Below are 21330 nucleotides of genomic sequence, written 5' to 3'. Positions count from 1 at the left end.
CTAAACAAACCCAATTCTTTCAGCCTTCCTTCATAGGTCATGTTCTCAAGACCTTTAATCATTCTTGTTGCTCTTCTCTGGACCCTTTCCAATTTCTCCACATCTTTTTTAAAATGCGGTGCCCAGAACTGGACACAATACTCCAGCTGAGGCCTAACCAGAGCAGAGTAGAGCGGAAGAATGACTTCTCGTGTCTTGCTCACAACACACCTGTTAATACATCCCAGAATCATGTTTGCTTTTCTTGCAACAGCATCACACTGTTGACTCATATTTAGCTTGTGGTCCACTATAGCCCCTAGATCCCTTTCTGCCGTACTCTTTCCTAGACAGTCTCTTCCCATTCTGTATGTGTGAAACTGATTTTTCCTTCCTAATTGGAGCACTTTGCATTTGTCTTTGTTAAACTTCATCCTGTTTAACTCAAACCATTTCTCCAATTTGTCCAGATCATTTTGAATTATGACCCTGTCCTCCAAAGCAGTTGCAATCCCTCCCAGTTTGGTATCATCTGCAAACTTAATAAGTGTACTTTCTATGCCAATATCTAAGTTGTTGATGAAGATATTGAACAGAGCCGGTCCCAAAACAGACCCCTGCGGTACCCCACTTGTTATGCATATTCATAAATGATCTGGAAAAAGGGGTAAACAGTGAGATGGCAAAATTTGCAGATAATACAAAACTATTCAATATAGTTAAGTCTGTAGCAAACTATGAAGAGATATAAAAGGATCTCTCAAAACTGGGTGACCTGGCAACAAAATAGCAGATGAAATTCAGTGTTGATAAATGCAAAGTAATGCACATTGGAAAACATAATCCCAACTATACATATAAAATGGTGGGGTCTAAATTTGCTATTGCCACTCAAGGAAGAGATCTTGAAGTCATTGTGGAGAGTTCTCTGAAAACATCCACTCAGTGTACAGCAACAGTAAAAAAGCCAACAGAATGTTGGGAATCAGTAAGAATGGGATAGATAATATGACAGAAAACATTATATTGCCTCTATATAAATCCATGGTACACCCACATCTTGAATAATGCGTGCAGGTGTGGTCGCCCCATCTCAGAAAAGATGTACTGGAATTGGAAAAGATTCCGAAAAGGGTAACAAAAATGATTAAGGATATGGAACGGCTGCCATATGAGGAGAAATTAATAAGACTGGGACTTTTCAGGTTGGAAAAGAGGCAACTAAGGGAGGATATGATAGAGGTCTATAAATCATGACTGGTATGGAGAAAGTAAATAAGGAAGTGTTATTTACTACTTCTCATAACACAAGAACTATGGGTCACCAAATGAAATTAATAGACAGCAAGTTTAAAACAAACAAAAGGAAGTATTTTTTTCCACACAATGTCAACCTGTGGAATTCCTTGCCAGAGGATGGTGTAAAAGGCCAAGACTATAACAGGGTTAAAAAATTAACTAGATATGTTCATAGAGGATATGTCTATCAATGGCTATTAGCCAGGATGGGCAGGGATGGTGTCCCTAGCTTCTGTTTGCCAGAAGCTGGGAATGGGCAACGGGATGGATCACTTGATGATTACATGTTCTGTTCATTCCCTCTGGGGCACCTGACACTGGCTACTGTCAGAAGACAGGATACTGGGGTCGATGGTCCTTTGGTCTGATGCAGTATGGCCTTTCTTATGTTCATAAGCATGATGGTAAAAATGCCCTGCATACCTTTTCTTTGCTGGTATCTGATGGAAGAATCTGTGTGTAAGACTTCTGTTAATATTGGCAGTAGTTGTGTGTGCACTTTTCCTAGGGTAGAGGTTTACCCAATGTTTTTAAAAATTGCAAAATAAATTAAACATACTGAAATTTAACAGCCCTATGTAGCTGAAGAGTGAGTGTGTGTGTGTGTGTGTGTGTATATGTTGGGTTTTTAACACCGTTCCCAAAAGCACTATCAGCAATTGTACAGCATGCTTATTTCTTGGTTGCAAACAAAACAGAAACTATCTCTCTAGTCCAGTCTGAAGTAGAATGTGAATAACTCAGCAGTAAGCATCTCCTCCAGCGGTTGAATCAGCAGTTGGTCACATCAAAGCCTTCAACCTTAATCATGACAATTGATTTGTGAATTGAGTTGGGGGGAACCAGTTCTGCAGTTCATTCAAACTTATGGGCTCAGTAAATAAAATGCTAGTTTAGCTAAGAATAAGCACTGTACCGCAGGCGCATTTATGAACAGGGTATGACTCTATTATATATATTATTGCCCTGTTACATGAGCAAAACCATTTTGGTCCAAGGTATGATAAGCAGCTATGTTAAGTCAATAATTGTACTTAGGAGGAAATGTAGTTTACACTCATCATTGGTGTGCAAATTGGAGTCTTGGTTTACTGCAGATTAGTTTCCCCCATGGAAGTTTCTCTCTTTGATACATTGTAGCACAGGTAATGGCAGTTACATTCTTGCCAATGAAGCAAGAGTAGCTAGATTTTGAGTCTCTCTCAAGCAGCACCAGTAGCCAGAGAAACGTAAAGTTCAGGTTTTCAGTCAATTTCTACTCTAAAGAATGAGGGGACTGCACTTAAAAAACACATTAATTTGATAACATCACTTTTAATGTTACAGTCAATTGTTAATTGTCCATAAAATAAATCCTATTCAGTTAATCTCATGTATTATGTCATTAGTGATGTCAGTAAAGGTAATACTGGGTTTTAAATACCCTTTCATTTAAAAAAAATAGTTTCTCTTGTTTTTATTCTGTTTGTTGTCCAAAAAAGAGTGAAATGAGCAAAACAGCCATTAATTTTTATTCCTCATTGATTTTTAATCAGTCTGCTTAATGGATCTATCTTGTTAACACGTTGTTTGGTCACAGATGCTTGAAAGATCAGTTTTGTTCTTCTAGAAACATACTGTTTGAAAATTTAGCAAAGCATTCATTGCTTGTTTCTACAAAACTCTGAATTTGGGGATTGACACTGTCATAACTGTAAAGGGAATGGTAATAACTCTCCTGTGTACAATACTATAAAATCCCTCCTGGCCAGAGATACCAAAATCCTTTACCTGTAAAGGGTAAAGAAGCTCAGGTAACCTGGCTGACACCTGACCTAAAGGACCAATAAGGGGACAAGATACTTTCAAATCTTGAGGGGGGGGAAGGCATTTGTTTGTGCTCTTTGGGGGGGAGGGATAGCTCAGTGGTTTGAGCACTAGCCTGCTAAACCCAGGGTTGTGAGTTCAATCCTTGAGGGGGCCACTTAGGGATGTGGGGCAAAATCAGTACTTGGTCCTGCTAGTGAAGGCAGGGGGCTGGACTCGATGACCTTTCAAGGTCCCTTCCAGTTCTAGGAGATGGGGTATCTCCATTATTTCTTTCTTTCTTTCTTTCTTTCTTTGTTTTGGGGGTTGTTCGCTCTTGGGACTAAGAGGGACCGGACATCAATCCATGCTCTCCAAATCTTTCTGAACAAGTCTTTCATATTTCAAACTTGTAAGTAACAGCCAGGCAAGGCGTGTTAGTTTATCTTTGTTTTCTCAAATTGTAAATGTTCCTTTTGCTAGAGGGTTTGTCTCTATTTGCTGTAACTTTGAACCTAAGGCTAGAGGGGATTCCTCTGGGCTCTTTGAATCCGATTACCCTGTAAAGTTATTTTCCATCCTGATTTTACAGAGATGATTTTTACCTTTCTTTAATTAAAAGCCTTCTTTTTAAGAACCTGATTGATTTTTCCTTGTTGGATCTGGACACACAAGGGGGTTGGATCTGGACTCACCAGGAATTGGTGGGGGAAAGGAGGGGGAGTGGTTAATTTCTCCTTGTTTTAAGATCCAAGGGTTTGGATCAGTGTTCACCAGGAAATTGGTGAAAAAGTCTCTCAAGGCTACCCAGGGAAGGGTTATAATACTTGGGAGGGAAATATTCTGGGGGGGGGGGGAGGTAGACAGAGTTTCCCCAAATGACTCATAAATAATTTGGGTGGTGGCAGGAAAACCAAATCTAAGCTGGTAGTTAAGTTTAGAGGTTCTCATGCAGGTCCCCACATCTGTACCCTAGAGTTCAGAGTGGGGAAGGAACCTTGACAGACACCATAGTTTCCCTTTAAACCATTACAGGTAATTTTGTGCATGACTGATTTGAATTGGATTCTTACTAAATGGAAGCAAGATATTACTACATTACAGCATGTATTATGTGGGAGTGTGAGAATAACAGCAGCTAGAAATCCTTTCACCTGGGGTCTTTGGTCTGATATAACTTGAGTTCTCCCATATGCGGAGCATGACCTTTATACCCCAGCTTGGAAAACCTCTCCATGGCTGTTTTTGGAACAGACTTGCCGAATACCCATTCTGTGCACTGTTGGGCCAGCCTATTTCTGACCTGTGTTCCGGCTGTGGGTTTGAAGTATACCAGAAGCTGCCCAGTATGCCTCCCTCAAGGCTTGATCCAAAGTCTGTTGACTTCAGAGGGCTTTAGATCAGGCTTTTTAATTCCCAAGCAGTGCATTAAAATATGAAATAGTACTGCACATTTCTCAGTTAGTCCTCATTAGATGGAATCCTGCACCATGTACTGAAATATACTGGTGAATCTCACTGAGTCAAACATCTCAATTTCTATTTCCCCCCCACCTCCCGGAAGGCATATGTCAGAAAACGGAGGGTGGAGGGTGGAACCCATCTGATAGTCTAACTGGATTTTGTGAAAGAGGAAAATATCAAATTGGCAACAAGTAAACATCATATTGCAGAGCTCGTCCCTAATAGAGTGTGTTTGCAACATTGTCTCATACAAATATATACATATATACACATTTCAAGGTTGATGAAAAATGCCAAATTAAACATAAATGTAGACATAAATTAGCATTTTAAAGAAGAAATACCAGTCTGCCAGTTGCTAATAGCACAGTCAGGCAAGAATGTTTGTTTTTCTTTCCTCTGAGAGCAATAGAATTCTCTATGCTCTAGAAATTATTTTGGGGAAGTTCTGTCACCTGTGCAATAAAGGAGGTCAGATTAGATGATTGCAATGGTCCTTTCTGGCCTTAAAATCTGTTTATCTTTTTTCCCCAGGCTCCGCAACACTAGTGGAGCCTCTCCATAGCTATCAATCCATACTCAGGAGTGCAGTAGTCACCACAGTATCTGTGGGAGCAAATGGCCAATAGATAAGTATAGTATGGAGTTGGTGGCAGTCTGCAGCCTTGAAATTCTGTGCCATATGGACTTATTCTATTACCTGTTGTGATAGAGCTGCGGAGAGGAAGCAGGATTTGCCCTGAAGACAGTATTTTTACTGATGAAGAGAGTCATAAGATCCTGTGGGGGTTCAGGCTAGGTTTCCTAAAATGATTCATCCACCAAATTCAGCAACAGCAAAGAGATTGGCACTGAGTATGGAGAAGAGGAGCGACTGGAAGTCAGGGAGAGATTGGAACTCAGATAGCAAGCCCAGAGCGGGAGACTAGAATTGGCTGGACAAGGAGACTGGGACTGGTATGGGAAACCTGAGGAGTGGAGACTGGGGCTGGGTAGGCAAAGAGAATGGGATTGGGATAAAGAGCTAGAGGTAAGGAAGCGATGGGACTGGGACCTGGACAGGTTGGAGGGTGTGAAGTAGAAGAGCTCAAGCTTAGGGGACACGAGCAGAAGAGTCTTTGCACACTTCCCTCCAGAGCCTGGACTAGAGCCCAAGATTCCTGAGTCACACCATTCCTCTGCTGTCAGCAAATATCTGTGAAACCCACTGGCAAAGTGTCCCATCCTCCTCTAGTGCTAGACTCACATTCAGGATGTCAACCTAATGTTACTATCATTTACTTCATTAGGTCAAATGATAAGAGGTGTGTGGGGAGAATCTAAGGATTCCAACTCTACTGATGGGCCCACATGGGTGTCAGGATGGTGCCACATGGTGAAATTACTGGGGCTTTTTTCCAGTTTGTTTTTTAAACACCTTGGAAATTACACATACATGTGCGCACACACACACACACACACACACACACGTGCACAGTGTTAAAAGAACAGTAGTGAGTTTAAGTCAAGCATTCAAAAGTTAGTAAATGCCAGAATCCAGGTTGTCTTTGAATCCTTAATTCAGCCCCCTTGTGCATATGCATTATGATATACTTTTCCACACACATCCCCATCATGTAATTAAAAAAGTCTTATTGCACCACTGGAAGCCTATAACAAAATAGCTACTATGTCCTTTGGGGATCTCAAAGAACTTACAAGCATTACCGACTTCACAAGGTGTTGTGAGGCTGGGTTAACCTTTATTTATGAAAAGTGCTTTGTAAGACTTAGGTGGGGGTATTATTTAAGCACCAGAGAGGCTGTTCCAATGTCATACAGCAAGTTGGTGGGAGTGTAGGTCTCCTGATGGCCTACTCCTGCTCTAAGCATGGGACCACAATCTCCACCCATAAGATTCTCTCAACACATGAACACCTTTGGCAATACCACATATTCCCTGTTATGCCTTGAGAGTCAAAATCTTTTTATTTTCTGGTTTGATATTCTTTGCACGTTGCATGCTGGAAGCCTTTTTGATACAGATTTGCCTATTTAGAATGCCAATTAAAAAAAAAACCTTGCTTTTTTTTTCTTTTTAAAGATTTGTATTCCTTGCATACTACTTAAAGAAAAAAAAACTAGACATTAAATAAATGCATGAAAGATTCTTCAAGTTTGTAATCCACTTAATATTTAATAAATGCAATATATCATTTTTTATAAATATGTATAACTAAGATATAGATAGATTCAGAATGCATACGGGATTACAACAGGATAACACATTCATCTCTGCTGGCAAGAGAAAGGCCACTCGTGTTTTATGAACATATTAATTCTCATTGGTGGAGATAAATGCCTTACCCTGCTGCAACCAATTATAAATGTGGTTTATGCAAAGTTGCTCTTCCTAATTTCCCCAATGTGTAAGTTTCACGTGGAAACTGCTGAAGGGAAGATACCAAAAACATCAATTATGTATTAAATTTGAGAAGGAGAATAGTGCTGGTGAAAGGTGCTGGATTGATAACCCTTCTGTACAAAGGAAGAATGGTGCAAATGTGCCCCCAGGATGTTTTCCCAGCTGATGTGCCTCTCTTCCCTGAAGAGGGGGAGCCCTCTTTAGGGGTAAAAAGCGAAGTTTCCACTCAGCCCTTGGTCTTTTTGATGAGGCTCCTAACTAGTTCCACTGGAACTTGGGCCTCTGTTTGGGCTGTGTGAAGTGGTGCTGTTAGTTCTAGGCCAGCCTGGTAGTGTACAAAGACCACGTGATGGTGAAGAGTCACTGCTTTTGCTCTTCATCCACCTAGGTAATGTTTGGTCTGGTGACTGAAAGTGAGAAGCTGGTATATGTTTTGACTTAAAAGTCCCGACGTTACTTGGGACCGGCTCATTGGCAAGATTGCCTCTCTCCTCGTTCCATAGTGCTGCAGTTGCAGTCACAGTCACTTGAACTGGAACTTCCTCTCTGTAAAGAGAAGTAGCTGCCAGCAATGTGCTTGTCTGTGAAGTACCTTCAGCTATGGAATTTAATCCCCGTTCCTAGATCCAAAAAGAGCCTTACTCCATTGACCTTCAAGACTCCCTGCCTGGCTCACCTCTTTACTTGGACTGTGTGGTGAAGAGCAGGGCAAGATAAAGAGGTGGAATACTCTTTGGCTTTGATTCAGGTGAGGTTGGGGTTTTTTTTAATCAAAAGGAAGGTAGAGGGATGGGTGTGACTGTAAGTAACACTCTGATTTGATTGTACTTTGTCAGAGGTGCATGGAGCCCAATACTGTCACCTTGGTCACAAATCTAAATGGTTTAAATACATTTCAGATGGGGGAGGGAATGAAGGGTGGACACATAAATGTCATTGGGGTGTGTTTGAGTGCACTGTCACATTTAAGGAAATGAGATTACATCTTCTAATTGGCTTAATACAGCTGTAAATTGCATACACACATAGTTTAAATAACTCAAACATGCTTCAAGGTTACTTTCTTTGATTCTACTCTGTGAGTGTAATCTATTTGGGGCAGGGACTGTCTCTTACTATTTGTCCCTACAGCATCTGGCATAATGGAATGCTAGGCACTACTGCAATACTAAATCTTCAGCACTACAAATAGATTTTTTTTTTTACACTATTATGTTGCATTTGTATTGGTGGTTTCAAACACTTACAGAAAAAATTGGTCTGTTCTTGTTAATCCTGCTCTCTTCTAGTCTGTTCTTATCTTTTTTTTAGCACCCTTTTCTACAAGCTACAGGGGAAAAGAATGATTGCAATGCAGTTGTTTTGTTACTTACCGGACCACGTGCTTCTCCAAAAAGACAATAGTTATTCATAAAAAAATAATTAGACTAAACAAAAGAATGTCAATTATGTTTCTTCTCTTGGAAGTTTGAAGAGAGAGGGGGTTGTTGTTTTTTTTAGTCTGGCCAGGTGCCATTTAATGAATTTGGAGGGGGAAAAAATACTGTGGCAAATCAATTATGTTCCCTTCCTTTTCATCTGCACTCATGGAAAGCTTTAAACCACCCAAGCTGTACCTGATTGCATTGCAGGTGAACAACTGTTGCTCTGCTATTCATCGTTCATGTTTCCAACTTGGTTAGATTATTGAAATCATCTTTTGCAGTACTGGGCCCAAGTAGCACTCAGGATGCTAACAGGTATCTATCTTCCTCACTATCAGTTGTGATTCCTTCCTCTTATGTATCCTTCCACACTGCTTACACAATATCATATCTGATGTCCGTCTCGTCAAAGGAGTTTGGTGCTGTTAGTAGATGGACAAAGGGTTGATCTTACCCCTTTCACGGTGAGGATAAACTACAGCGTAAAGTCCTGTCAGTGAACCTGTGTGGTATGAGTGTCCAAAATAACACAGGTGCCCATTGGAGCTCTAGGCCTTGGGGATGGTGGGGCAAAGAAATACAACTCCCCCTTGCTTCCTTTTTAAGTTCAGATGATGCAGGTAGTGAGGCGGCATCGAATAAGGCAGGGTAATAAATAGAAGAGAGCCCCAACAACAACTTTTATATCTGGGGAGGTGAGCCGCTCACCAGTAGAGCTGATTGGAATTATTTTGGTTGAAATTTTCTGTTTTGAGGACATATTGCCAGGAAGGGTTTGAGAGAGATCTGGGATGCAAATTGGGAGTGTTTTGGGATAGAAAAACACTGTTCTGGGTCAGCCAGAGCAGGGACTTGAACTTGGGTCACCCACATCCCAGAGGTCAGCTCCCCGAATCACTTAATCTGTTTCTTTCCTATATTCCATGTTTGTGAAAATGTGTCAGAGGTTTTCTTTTTGTTCCAGTGCAGAATGAAAACAAACCTTGAAGTTGCCATGAAATGGAATTGTTGTTCTCTGAATGGTTCTGCTCACCAGCTCGTGAGCTTTCTGCATGCCCTCTTGAACACACTGGGACTATTCTGATTCTCTCGTAGTGCACCTATATCGCTCTCACTCCCTCAGTTCTAGAATCTCTGTTGAACTAGTTAGCACTGAGCCCCTTAAAATCGTAGTTTACAGGACACAAGAGAATTTGGTAAAGTGGCCAGAGAAATATCCATTTTATAAAATGTGCCTGCATGCACACAGAGATACATACATATATTTCACACTTGTCTTGATTTTGAATCCTATTCAAATACTTTCATTCACATTACTCGTATCCCAAATCTCTGCAACTCCTTCCATGCCAATAAGCTGGGTACTTCATGAAAGCCAAGCCCTTCTAAATAACGAGGGGATTTTGTACACCACGTAGTGCGGTTTAGTGGTTAAAAGAGGCACTGGAAATCAGGACTATGGCATTTTGTTCCTGACTTTGTGGCTTGATCTGAGTCACACAATTCCTTTTTATAGTGACGGCTTACCCATCTCTAATATTAATTTGATAATACTGAATTACCCAGATTTGTTGTCAGTCTTATTTGATGCAAGTAATATGCTCTCGGAGCTGTGATGAAAGACAATTCTGGTTTTTTTAACAGGTGCGTAACTAATAGTTTCAAAGAGAAGTAGCTAGTTTTAATATCTACAGACTGGTGCAGTGCACATATAAATAGAAATCAAGGTTTTAAAAGTCAGATAAACAGGATTTAGTTTGCAGCTAGAGATTTTGAGCACACCGGTTTTGTGTGATAATATTTTAGATTTATTTCCACAACTTATTGCACATTCATTTTTTGGAGTTTTCATTGCAGAAAATTGCCAGGAGGAATGGATTTTGTCTTCCTCAGCTGGCAGAACAATTTTCCACCTGTCGCCCAAATATTTGATGAGCAGGATTATGGTACAGCCACTGAGAGTTTATACTTTATATCCATAGGAAGCAAGAGGGTCTGATGAAACTAATATCCTGATATCAGAGGTTGACTTGCAGAGATGTATATGCAGCACTTATGACTTTCAATATGCACTAACAATTTGAGACACCTTGGCTGCAAAGACATGACGTGCACACATGATTTTTGCTTGGGCAGAATGGTAAAGTGTGTTTCTTCTTTCCCCCCCTCCCTACCTCCCCCAGCAACCTTATATTGCCCAACAGTTTCTTTCTTCAGAGGAATACTTGCCCTCTTAAATTAACTACTGCAGCACTCGGATTTCCACTAGAGGTCTTCCACGTGCTAGCTAGACCCTGAATCTAGTTGAATTGACATATTTCCTAACTGCAGCCAGAGGAGCTATGGAAGCAGGAAGCTTCTAGGTTTAGCTGCATTTATAGAATGTCCTTTAATTGAAAACACATTGTGACTGCTCCCAAGATTTCTTATCACTGGGGGTACAGAGAGTCTCAATAAGATAATTTTCTTTCATAAGCGTAGTTACTTGCAACTAGGCCAGCTGAATTATATGGCACCTGAACATTCATTTCAGTGGATTCCTTTTGATAAGACATATTCCTAGTAAAAGACCTGATGCTTTGAATGATTTTGGGGAGCTGCTTTTGCAGTATGAGGGGAATGAACCTTGTAAATAGCATGGAAACAATTTGGGTGCAATATAATTACACCAGCCTAAAATCTTCACCACCATCTTAGTCAGGCTTTTCCAGTAAGTGAAAGTGATCACTAAAGATGATTCTGGGGTTTGAAGTTGTTTGATGTGGAGTATTTAATATGAATAATATTTTATTTGTGCTTCAGAACATCTAATGCCAGAGCTGGAATATATAAAAACAGAGAGAAGCACAGTGGATTTTTCTTTTCTTTTTTCCTGGTTGGAAAGGAGACAAGCTACTGCAAAAAGTTAACTTATTCAAAAGCATGTTTCTCCATTTAACAATTCTCTGCCCTGGAGTCAGTATAATTCACATAAACAGTCCAGAAATATTGTTATTTCATGTGTATTCCAAGTATAACTGGCATAATTATCTTTTGTATTTGGCTCATTAAACGTTATTTTTTAGTGAATCACTGCTGGACAATTGTCACATTGCAGTGAAAAGAAGTCTCTGTAGGTGCATTGAAACATTACAGAATTGTAGGTGTATAATTTTCTTGTATCCTTAGTTCTTTTTCTGGAGAGAGGAAACTGCAGTACTTTGAAATCAACAATTGCCAGTTAATCCAAAGATTTCCCTTCCCATCTTAAGTATAACCCACACCCGTTGAGTGTGACAGCTTATTCCCTTTTAATGGTAACTGGTCAACATATACATTGATAAGCACATCCTTGGCTTTTAGATCCAGAGGTCTTCAGTTCAGTCACCACTGCTGACAACTGACCTGTGGGCATGGCATTACATAAGCACAGTACCACTATAGATACCACTGTTATTTCAGAAAGTTGCTCCTCAAGTGTATAGACAACAGAGATAAAAAAAAAAACCTAGCAAGTTGGCTCATGGGCGAATCTCTAAGCTGATGTGCTTAGTATTCTTTAAATATGTAAACATCCTGTGTATAAGGCAGTATTACTATTATATGTGTTACTGTTGATGCTGCGGAGAACTTATTTCACCAGCACTAAGTATAGTACAACAGTACCCTGATTGCAAGTGACATTTAAAAGTGTTTCATTCCTTAAATTAATAATAATAACATGCAGTGCACTGCAGCCCTGTATTTTAATGAATTACTTTATCACTATTAGTAGTATGATAGTGCCTAGAGAAGCCAATCAGGGCCCCATTGTACTAATTGCTTTGATATAAACATAGTAAGAGATGGTCTCTGCCCCAAATACCTTACAGTCTAAATAGGCAAGGCAGACAAAAGATAGGGAACGGAGGACTATTACCCCTATTTTACAGAGGAGGAACCAAGGCCCAGAGAGATGAAGTATCTTGCCCCAGGTCTTATAGGAAGACTGTTATAGGAGAGCTGAATTCAAATTCTAGGCTCTGAGTGCCAGTCTTGTGGTTCCTCTCCCCTGTTCTAAGATGTGTTTGTAGGTGCTGTGAATCCAAGCTGAGTGTTCTGTTGGAGGAAAGGAGAAAGATGTTAACCCTCAAATGCATGACAGATTGTTAACCCCTTTTATCCTTACAAATTAGAAGAGAAATTAAAGGAGAGTAGATTCTAACCACATTCGTGCATTTAGATGTTGTAATGTCATTTATGTTGACTCCACTGACGTTGTGCCGCTATCTATACATTATATGATCATATCCGCAGACTTATGTTAGCACTGATATATTTTTCTTTTTAATGCCTTGACATTATCCCATTGTCTCCACAGCCATGCACGGATATTTATTTTCTTTTGTCTTGATATTAGAAAGTTATCTCTGTTCAACAGCAGTGACATCTTTCTGGTTTTCCATTTTGACATTGTATTACCATATTACACTTGTAGAGGTATTGTCTTGGCCACCTAATTATAATTCCAACCCCCACTGAAATTAGAAATATACTAACATGTTGGGGGAAGAAAAATTGAGTAAATTAATGTAAATACTTCAGAACCAATTACACATTCCTTCCCCATCAAAATGGTTTAGCCATCTCACAACCTTTTGTGAAACACCTCAGTTCGAGTGGCTACCTCTGAGGGACAAAAAACCAAGACCTACAGGATGATCCTGAGTCTAAAAAACAGAATATCTGGCAGTGTGTACTGAGCACCTTACAGATTTCTGAAGACAGCTATGTCAAAAAAAGGGACGATAGCGGGGACACCTTGACAGGTGGGAACCCTGACTTCAGTCAGTTATGCACTTTTCTCTGTGCTTTTCATACCCATTTTGAGTTTCCATGTAATGTTCTCCCAGAATCTTATGATGTGCCATGTTACCAACAGCCAGTATCTTAAATTCACATCAGTGTTGTTACAGGCAAACTCAACTGCATTTAAAATCAATGAGCATGCCTGCACAAAATTTCACTGTCGACAAATGGTGCCAGAGACTCCATGACATTTGCTAACAAGAAGGGAAAAAAAACAGGTTAAGTTTTTATCATGATAAATTTAGTTTAAAATCTTCGTTTTTTTGTTTATTCCATGTATCATCATAGGGCGCAACTCACTGTTGCCACCTTATGTCGTCATTTACATCAGTGCAAAGTGGGTGTGAAATGCTGTCGAATGATGGTAGGGTTTTTATTCATGTTATACACTGGTGTACATGACTACACCATGGAGCAGGGCATCAGTGAATCGGATCTATACCATTCTGAGATACGCAGCAAGGTTAATTGTAGAATTTATGCACTGTTCAGTTCTTTGTTCTTATCACATTCTAGGAATCTGCTCTTGGGTTTATGGAGCTGGGGAGGAAGGTGAGGAAGGAGGACTGGCAGCTTGTGCATCAGTTTTGAGTTTGAGTGCAATTCTATCTTAGACAGCACATACATGAAGTTTTATCTGAAGAAGCCATGTTCTGTATGCAACAGATACAATGCCAGCATGGTCATAATATATATAGTAGAAATTTCGACATTGCCACAGATGCTGGTGGGTGCAGAAATGTGCCAGGGAAGCAAGAGCTCAGTTCTTAGAGTGGGAGACTGAGCTGGGAGACACTTACTCCATGAATTGCTTTTAACAATGTACAAAGCATTAAAAAGTGTTTATTTGTAAGATTAAATCTGCATCACAAACCTTATGGAACCGGAAAAGCAGCAAGCATTGAGGAAACAGCTGCAGAGTTGGAGGCTTGACCCAACTAGTGCCATTTCACATTTTTGTAACCTGTTGTTACATGGAGGAGAGAGAAAAATTGTTCTCCTCAACCTCTGAGGATAGGACAAGAAGCAATGGGCTTAAATTGCAGCCAGGGCAGTTAGGTTGGACATGAGGAAAAACTTCCCAACTGTCAGAGTGGTTAAGCACTGGAATAAATTGCCTAGGGAGGTGGTGGAATCTCCATCATTGGGGATTTTAAAGAGCAGGTTGGACAAACACCTGTCAGGGATGGTCTAGATAATACTTGGTCCAGCCTTGAGTGCAGGGGACTGGACTAGATGACCTCTCGAGGTCCCTTCCAGTTCTATGATTCACCATAGATAGGTACAGCGCCTGGTGAGCCATTTAGATAGACCGATTGTCCATTCCAATGAAGCAGTTGTGTGTCATTTAACAAGGTAAATAGAAAGTGTGTTCTCCTCCAGCATACAGGGTTTAAAAAATATGCCATGAAACACATCAGCATGCATGTTCTATTGCGGACCACTCTTGCTCTTTTCTGTGTTGTCAATCTTTACTAAATACCATGTCCCTGTAGGCTTTAGTAAATCCATGTATTAGAGGAAATAACAAAGGTATTAAAGGATTTTATATGGGCATCAAAACCTCATACTCCCATCAATGTCTTGAGTGACTTCCAAGAAAACCACATCATTGCATAGAGGGCAGGGTCACCTGATTAAGAGCATGTAGACAAATCCCACTCAAGTTGCTTTTCTGACTGAATAATGATTCTGGTTTCATTACTAATACCATTCCTTGCATGAGTAATTTACATATCCTATAACATATGAATCTTTCCAATCCTGTTTTTTTTCCTACACCCTTTCTGTGCTGCTATCTTCCATCATCCTGCCATAGAAATGAATTGAAAGTCAGAAGGCAGCTGGTGCCTTTAGTTTTGCAGTAAGTGATGGAGCGTAGGTGGTTGGAAAAGGGACTGTAAGGAACAAATAGTATCAAAAGAAACTAACAGTACAGCCAGGTGTTGCCTAGAGGGGTTTGAATAACAGTTAAGAGAAGAAAACCTAGAGTCTGGAACTAAATATCAATACATGTGATAGGCCATAATAAGGGATGTGATAATGGAGAGAAGATAGACCAGTTTATTGGAAAAGTATATTGGACAAATGAAGTGGCTACGCAATGGGGTTTTCTGGCATCTGAAAGGATCATGAGAGAGAGACAGAAAAACATAGTGCCTTGGAAGCAAAGAGGAGGGAAAAGATTGGTTTAGGAACAGAGAACTGAAGTGAGAAGAGCATAGATAAAACGAAAGAACATGAAAGTCTTGGAAGGTAATGGGGAGCAGAAGAGGATAATAAAGAGGGTAATATAAAGGAGAACACCTAGGGATAGAACATGTACAACATAGATATATCAGAGGGGTAGCCGTGTTAGTCTGGATCTGTAAAAAGCAACAAAGAGTCCTGTGGCACCTTATAGACTAACAGATGTATTGGAGCATAAGCATGCGTCTGCCGAAGTGGGTATTCACCCACGAAAGTTTATGCTCCAATACATCTGTTAGTCTATAAGGTGCCACAGGACTCTTTGTTGCTTTTAACATAGCTATAGATACATATAAAAATATTCAGAATTGCTCGAGATAGAACACTGTGCTCAATACATTCAACATTGAGTCTGAAAGTAATGTTCTGGTCCTTAACTTTAAAGCTATTCATTGACTAAACCCAGATTATTCCGCTATCTGTGATTGACATTCTATAGTTGACTACTCTGGATTTGTCAACAACAAGGGCAATATTTATAGTGCAGAACTTTCTCCATGGCTTTGGAATTCCCTCTGTGTAGAGATTAGAATAGCCAGATACTCCATTTGCTTTCAGGACAAGATGCAGGACTTGTCCCTTCCTCACAGCTTTTTCACAGGAAAGAAAGACGGGAGGATACATTTTATATAATCTGAGGGCAGAGTGGGGAGAAAATCTAGAAGATTTACAATGATTACACTTTGTGGTGGACCCACATAACTCTTTATGTTGCTTAGATACCTCACTCTGAATGCAGAGAAAGCTTTGTTTGCTGCTTATGGCATCAACAGTATCTACCTGTCTGTTTTTCTCTTTGGGAAACACATGCAGCGCGCTGAAAAAAATGTTTCTATGACTTTGTTTGTTTATTATAGCGAACAAAAGGCATTTCATTGGTATCTCATATGCTGTTTACTAAGCATATTCACTGCAATAACACAGTACTTGGTTATGTAGGATTATATTAAATGGAAAAAAATACCATATCATAGTCCGTAAACCTGACAAATGCAGGATATAGTTTTCTGATAGGTATCTAGCATTGACTATAATGAGGTTAACATGCATATTTGTTTAATTCTGAGAATTTTCTCTTGGTTGGGGGTTCTGTGTCCTATCTTCCCCTACCCCCCAAAAATTCCCTAACATTTCATTTTAAAACAACACCACTTCCTTAATTTGCAAAAACATTTACAACGGTCAGACTTTGCTTCCTGTTTAAAATGGCTCATTCCAAGCTTTCAGTGTAACCTCTGAATTATGTCTTCCTAAGATTTTAAATTTTAACAGATTTACCTCTGCTGATGCTGCTATCAAGGTTTTAAAACATGACCTGACAACTAACAGCAGCATATTTGTTCTATAAAGAATTTAGTGTTTGTTCCTAACTTTTTTTTGTTTCTATTATTGTCATAAAAAGATTTAAAGTCCCCATTGTATTAGTGTGCAGAACATAAAACACAAAGCGCTTCCTGAAAGGTAATTTTCCAAGAATGAAAAATACAAGAATCGTGTTTGATTGTTTGGTCTTCTGTCATTCACAGTTGCATTAAAACAACCATTTTTCTATAACTATGAATGGCCTTAATCTTGAAAACTGACAGTTATAAATGAAAAGCAATAATAATTTGAAAGCAAAACCCTTCAGAAGTTCCACCAGGCTTCAGATGAATTTGAAAACAAGTCGATGCACAAAAAAGATGTTGCAGGGGGGAAAAAGAGGCGGAAATTAAATAAATGAATAACATTTAGAAGAGGCTTTGATTTGACCAAAAGCTGCTCTGGTGACCACAGCCAGAACATTGTTTTATTTATCTTGAGGTGTGTGTGTGTGTGTGTGTGTGTTTATATTTCACATGGCATAAGGAATAATCTTGTAAACTGATTTATTTCTTAGGTCCTTATCCTGCAAGGTGGCTGAGAGTAGCAGAATCTGTGTCTTACAAGAGTATAAGGTTGTGTCTTCCTATATGCCCGTTCATTGCTAATACAATGGGTCACTGATTTTGATTGGGGTCTCTGAGGGCTACTATTATATATAGATATAGCTAGATAAAAAGATACATGTCCGTGTGTGTATACATACAAAGTCACACATCCACTGTATTTACTTTACTCTAAATTTATTCAGATCATGCCTATCTAGCAGCAGGGACCTTACAGTGTATCTGCAGCAACTATACTTCTGAAAACAATGAACTGCACTCAATTCAGACTATCAGAAAGGGAGGTGAGAATTGTGTGATAGATTTGGCAGGTTCAATACATTTTTCCTGTTTCAACTAAGTCCTTTTAAATTGTTTTTAAGGAGAGTTGAAATGTCTCATAATACTCTGTCTAGTCTTGTTTTGCTATTGATTACAGTAGCTGAACTCTTTAGGACTTCAATGTGAAGTAACATTTTAGGCCAAATCCTGTTTGCCTTAATCACGCTGCTTCCATAATTTCACCTTCCACTGAAGCATGTATGACTCTGTGGCATGGCATCTGCTAAGCACAGCCTCAAAATGAGTAGCGGGCTGAGAGATTCAATTTGAAATCAAAAGACCAGATCTTTCTGAGGTCTCTAGGAAATGGCCCATCAACTTGAACAAGTGGTATTTCGTGCCGTATTTCCGTAGGCTACCAGAAACAGTGGGCTATTTTCTGATTTCATTGACACTGCTATGACTCTAGAGATCAGCTACTGTAAACAATGCATTGAATGAACTTCATCCAGATTGACAACAGTCTAGAAGGCGACAGATTCTGACCCAGTACCAGTTTTTACAGGAAAAGAAGAGGTTGTAAACCCATGCATGCCTAGGTGCATGTAATGGCAGGTCACTTGAAGAAGCAGTGCGTATGATATTCTAACATACTTGAACTTCCATAGGGAATAGAGGGATGTATTGGACAATCCCAATGGCCCTTTGCAGATGACTGAGGCTGTAAGGAATGAACATTTGACTGTGGAGAACTCTTCATTTTTATAAATTGGCAGAAGGTAGTTGCTAGTGTCATAAAACAGTGTGTTCAGTGATTTAAACTTATACCCATTGTTTTCTTTGGACACATTAATTTACTGTATAGATCAGGGGCGGGCAAACTTTTTGGCCTGAGGGCCACATCAGGTTTTGGAAATTGTATGGAGAGCTGGTTAGGGGAGCCTGTGCCTCCCCAAACAGCCAGGCATGGCCCGGCCCTGCCCCCTATCCGCCCCCCTCTGATTCTCATCCCCTGACAGCGCCCCCCCCAGACTCCTGCCCCATCCAACACCCCCCCCCGTTTCCTGACGGCCCCCCTGGAACACCTGCCTCATCCACCCCCTCGCTCCCTGTCCCCTGACGGTCCCCCTGGGATCCCTGCCCCTGACTGCCACCCATCCAACCCCATCTCTCATTCCTGACGGTCCCCCTGGGACCCCTGCCCCATCCAATCACCCCTTCTCCCCGTCCCCTGATCACCCCCAGAACCCCTGCCTTAACTGCCCCCCACTGCCCCATCCAATCCCCCCTTCCTGACTGTCCCCCAGGACCCTACGCGTATTCAACCCATTCCCCGCCCTCTGACTGCCCCAACCCCTATCCACACCCCCTCCCCCTGACCACCACCTTAAGCTCCCCTGCCCTCTATCCAACCCCTCCCACCACTCCCCACCCCCTTACCGTGCTGCCTGGAGCACTGGTGGCTGGCAGAGCTTCAGCCGCGTCGCTCTGCTTGAGCCAGCCACGCCACCGCGCAGCACAGAGCACCAGGTCAGGCCGGGCTCTGCAGCTGCGCTGCCCCAGGAGCTCACAGCCCCACTGCCCAGAGCATTGCGCCAGCAGTGGCGCAGTGAGCTGAGGCTGCAGGGAAGGGGGAACAGCGGGGGAGGGGCCAGGGGTGACCCTCCCGGGCCAGGAGCTCAGGGGCCCAGCAGGAGGGTCCTGCGGGACGTAGTTTGCCCACCTCTGGTATAGATTCTTGGAAGGAGTGTGAAACCTTATAATATCAGCCCTGCTGCCTACCAAAGCATGGTCTTCTATTTACCCTGAGCTGCGCTGTGCTTCTTAATGTTTTCCAAAGTGCTTTGAGATTCTTTCTTGACAATTGTATAAGTTCATCCTATTATAGCACATAAATCATTTTAAATAAGCGTTTTAGTACGGAGGCAGTCAAGAACTACAGGCTGAGATGCAAAAGGGATATGCTAAGAACTGGAGACGGAAAAAAGCAACAAGGGGAAGGAGTATTTGGGGGTTGGTGGTGATGGAAGAATGAGAAGATATAGTAAGGATGAGAGCCAAGATACCAAGATAAAAAGAATAAGAGAAAGGGGCACTGACTTTGAAAGTGAACAAAGCAGTGTATTTCTCAGTCCTTGACGTTAACTCCCTTTTAGCATCAGGAAGTGTTAAAACTATACAACAGGAGGAGCACACGTCCCAAAATCATTGCTAAATTATGTGCTTGAGGAGACAGGAGCATTTGTTCAGCATGCTGCTGTACCTGTTCCAGTCCCTGGGAGCTGTCACCATGGTATTTCATGTATTCATCAAAGATTTTGCACTGTGCTTGCCAGGAAATGTCATCTTAATTAGGGTTAGAGTGTGAAGTGCAGTGTGTGTGGGGAGGGGTTGAGAGGAAGGGCAATGCTAATATATGGGATATAAAATATTTCTTCTTTAATACAGGTCAGGAGTATTGCAGAACAATTCTTCTGTTTGAGCATAGTAATGGGGACCACAGAGAAAGTCCCGTGTATCATAAATCACATTAAGTATTTCATATATAAAAGTTTGGTTATTGTACCACATTCAAATGGGCGTGCCTGCAGTTCTCATCTAATTAGGTAACAATAGGGAGACAAGCAACATCTCCATAAACAAAAACCAAGGAATGCAATTCCTTAGTGGCTTTCCTTGAGATTAGGTAACTTCAGAGGCACAGATTTGCTTTCCAGCCCAACCGTTCATACTGTTGGGTAATGAGCTCTCTTGCTTACATACACTAAGGATAATGGAAGTCCTTATTCACTGAAGTCAGTGGGACTATATTTGTCAGGTGCAGATTTGCAACATGAGGTCGTACACTATAAAATGCGGTGTAAAAATAATTTCAAGCAGATACAGTGTAAAAATATTCCAAGATCTACAAGTGAGCGATTTGGGGCAGGATACACAGGATTGTTACCGCCTCCTCAATATAATATTTGTTTCATTCTCCTTTTAAGTACATGTAATCTAATGCCAATTCAAGCCAAGATAAGTCTTCTTATTGATTTATATTGGCATTGTATTACAGTCATTGGAAAGTGTCATCTTGACTTTCCATTGACTTGTAATCTAAAGACAATTTAAGTTGAGAGACAGACACAGCTTGGCTTGAATTGGCATTTATTCACGCACTAAATGGTTTCTTTAGGGGTTATCTTCCTGCACCACAAATGAAAACCATTCTACTGAGGATGGCAAGATCAGTGTTCAAAGGATGACTGGTGGATAGTTAGTGTGATGCTGATTTAAAAAAAAAAAAGGATTCCAGAGGCAATCCTGGCAATTACAGGCTGTTAAGCCAAACTTCAATACTAGGCAAATTGGTTAAAACTATATAGTAAAGAATAGGATCATTAGACACATAGATGAACACGATTTGTTGGGGAAGAGTCAACATGGCTTTTGTAAAAGGAAATCATGCCTCACCAGTCTATTAGAATTCATTGAGGGGATCAACAAACATGTGGACAAGGGTGATCCAGTGGATATAGTGTACTTGGACTTTTGAGAAAGTCTTTGACAAGGTCACTCAGCAAAGGCTCTTAAGCAAAGTAAGGAGTCATGGGATGAGAGGGAAGGTCCTCTCATGGACCAGTAACTTGCTTAAAAGATAGGAAACAAAGGATAGGAATAAACGGTTAGTTTCACAGTGGAGAACAGTAAATAGTGGGGTCCCCCA

General features: G+C 40.7%; 1 protein-coding gene across 5 annotated transcripts in view; it reads left to right on the top strand.

The window, feature by feature from the left end:
* The window catches only part of UNC5D (unc-5 netrin receptor D), a 313430-nt gene that overhangs the window by 134387 nt on the left and 157713 nt on the right, over positions 1-21330 (top strand). Inside the window, exon 1 of one of the 5 annotated variants that reach the window (XM_054019318.1) lies at positions 7610-7679. The exons of the other annotated variants lie outside the window; for them this stretch is intronic. The gene's annotated coding sequence lies outside the window, so the exon portion shown is untranslated. Of the gene's footprint in view, positions 1-7609; positions 7680-21330 lie in introns of those variants that run through there. 5 annotated transcript variants of the gene reach the window in all.

The sequence above is a fragment of the Malaclemys terrapin genome, chromosome 2 (genome assembly GCF_027887155.1).
Source record: "Malaclemys terrapin pileata isolate rMalTer1 chromosome 2, rMalTer1.hap1, whole genome shotgun sequence".
NCBI classification, from domain to species: domain Eukaryota; kingdom Metazoa; phylum Chordata; order Testudines; family Emydidae; genus Malaclemys; species Malaclemys terrapin.
Note: the sequence above shows the minus strand (reverse complement) of the source record. Positions and strands in the feature narration are given on the sequence as shown.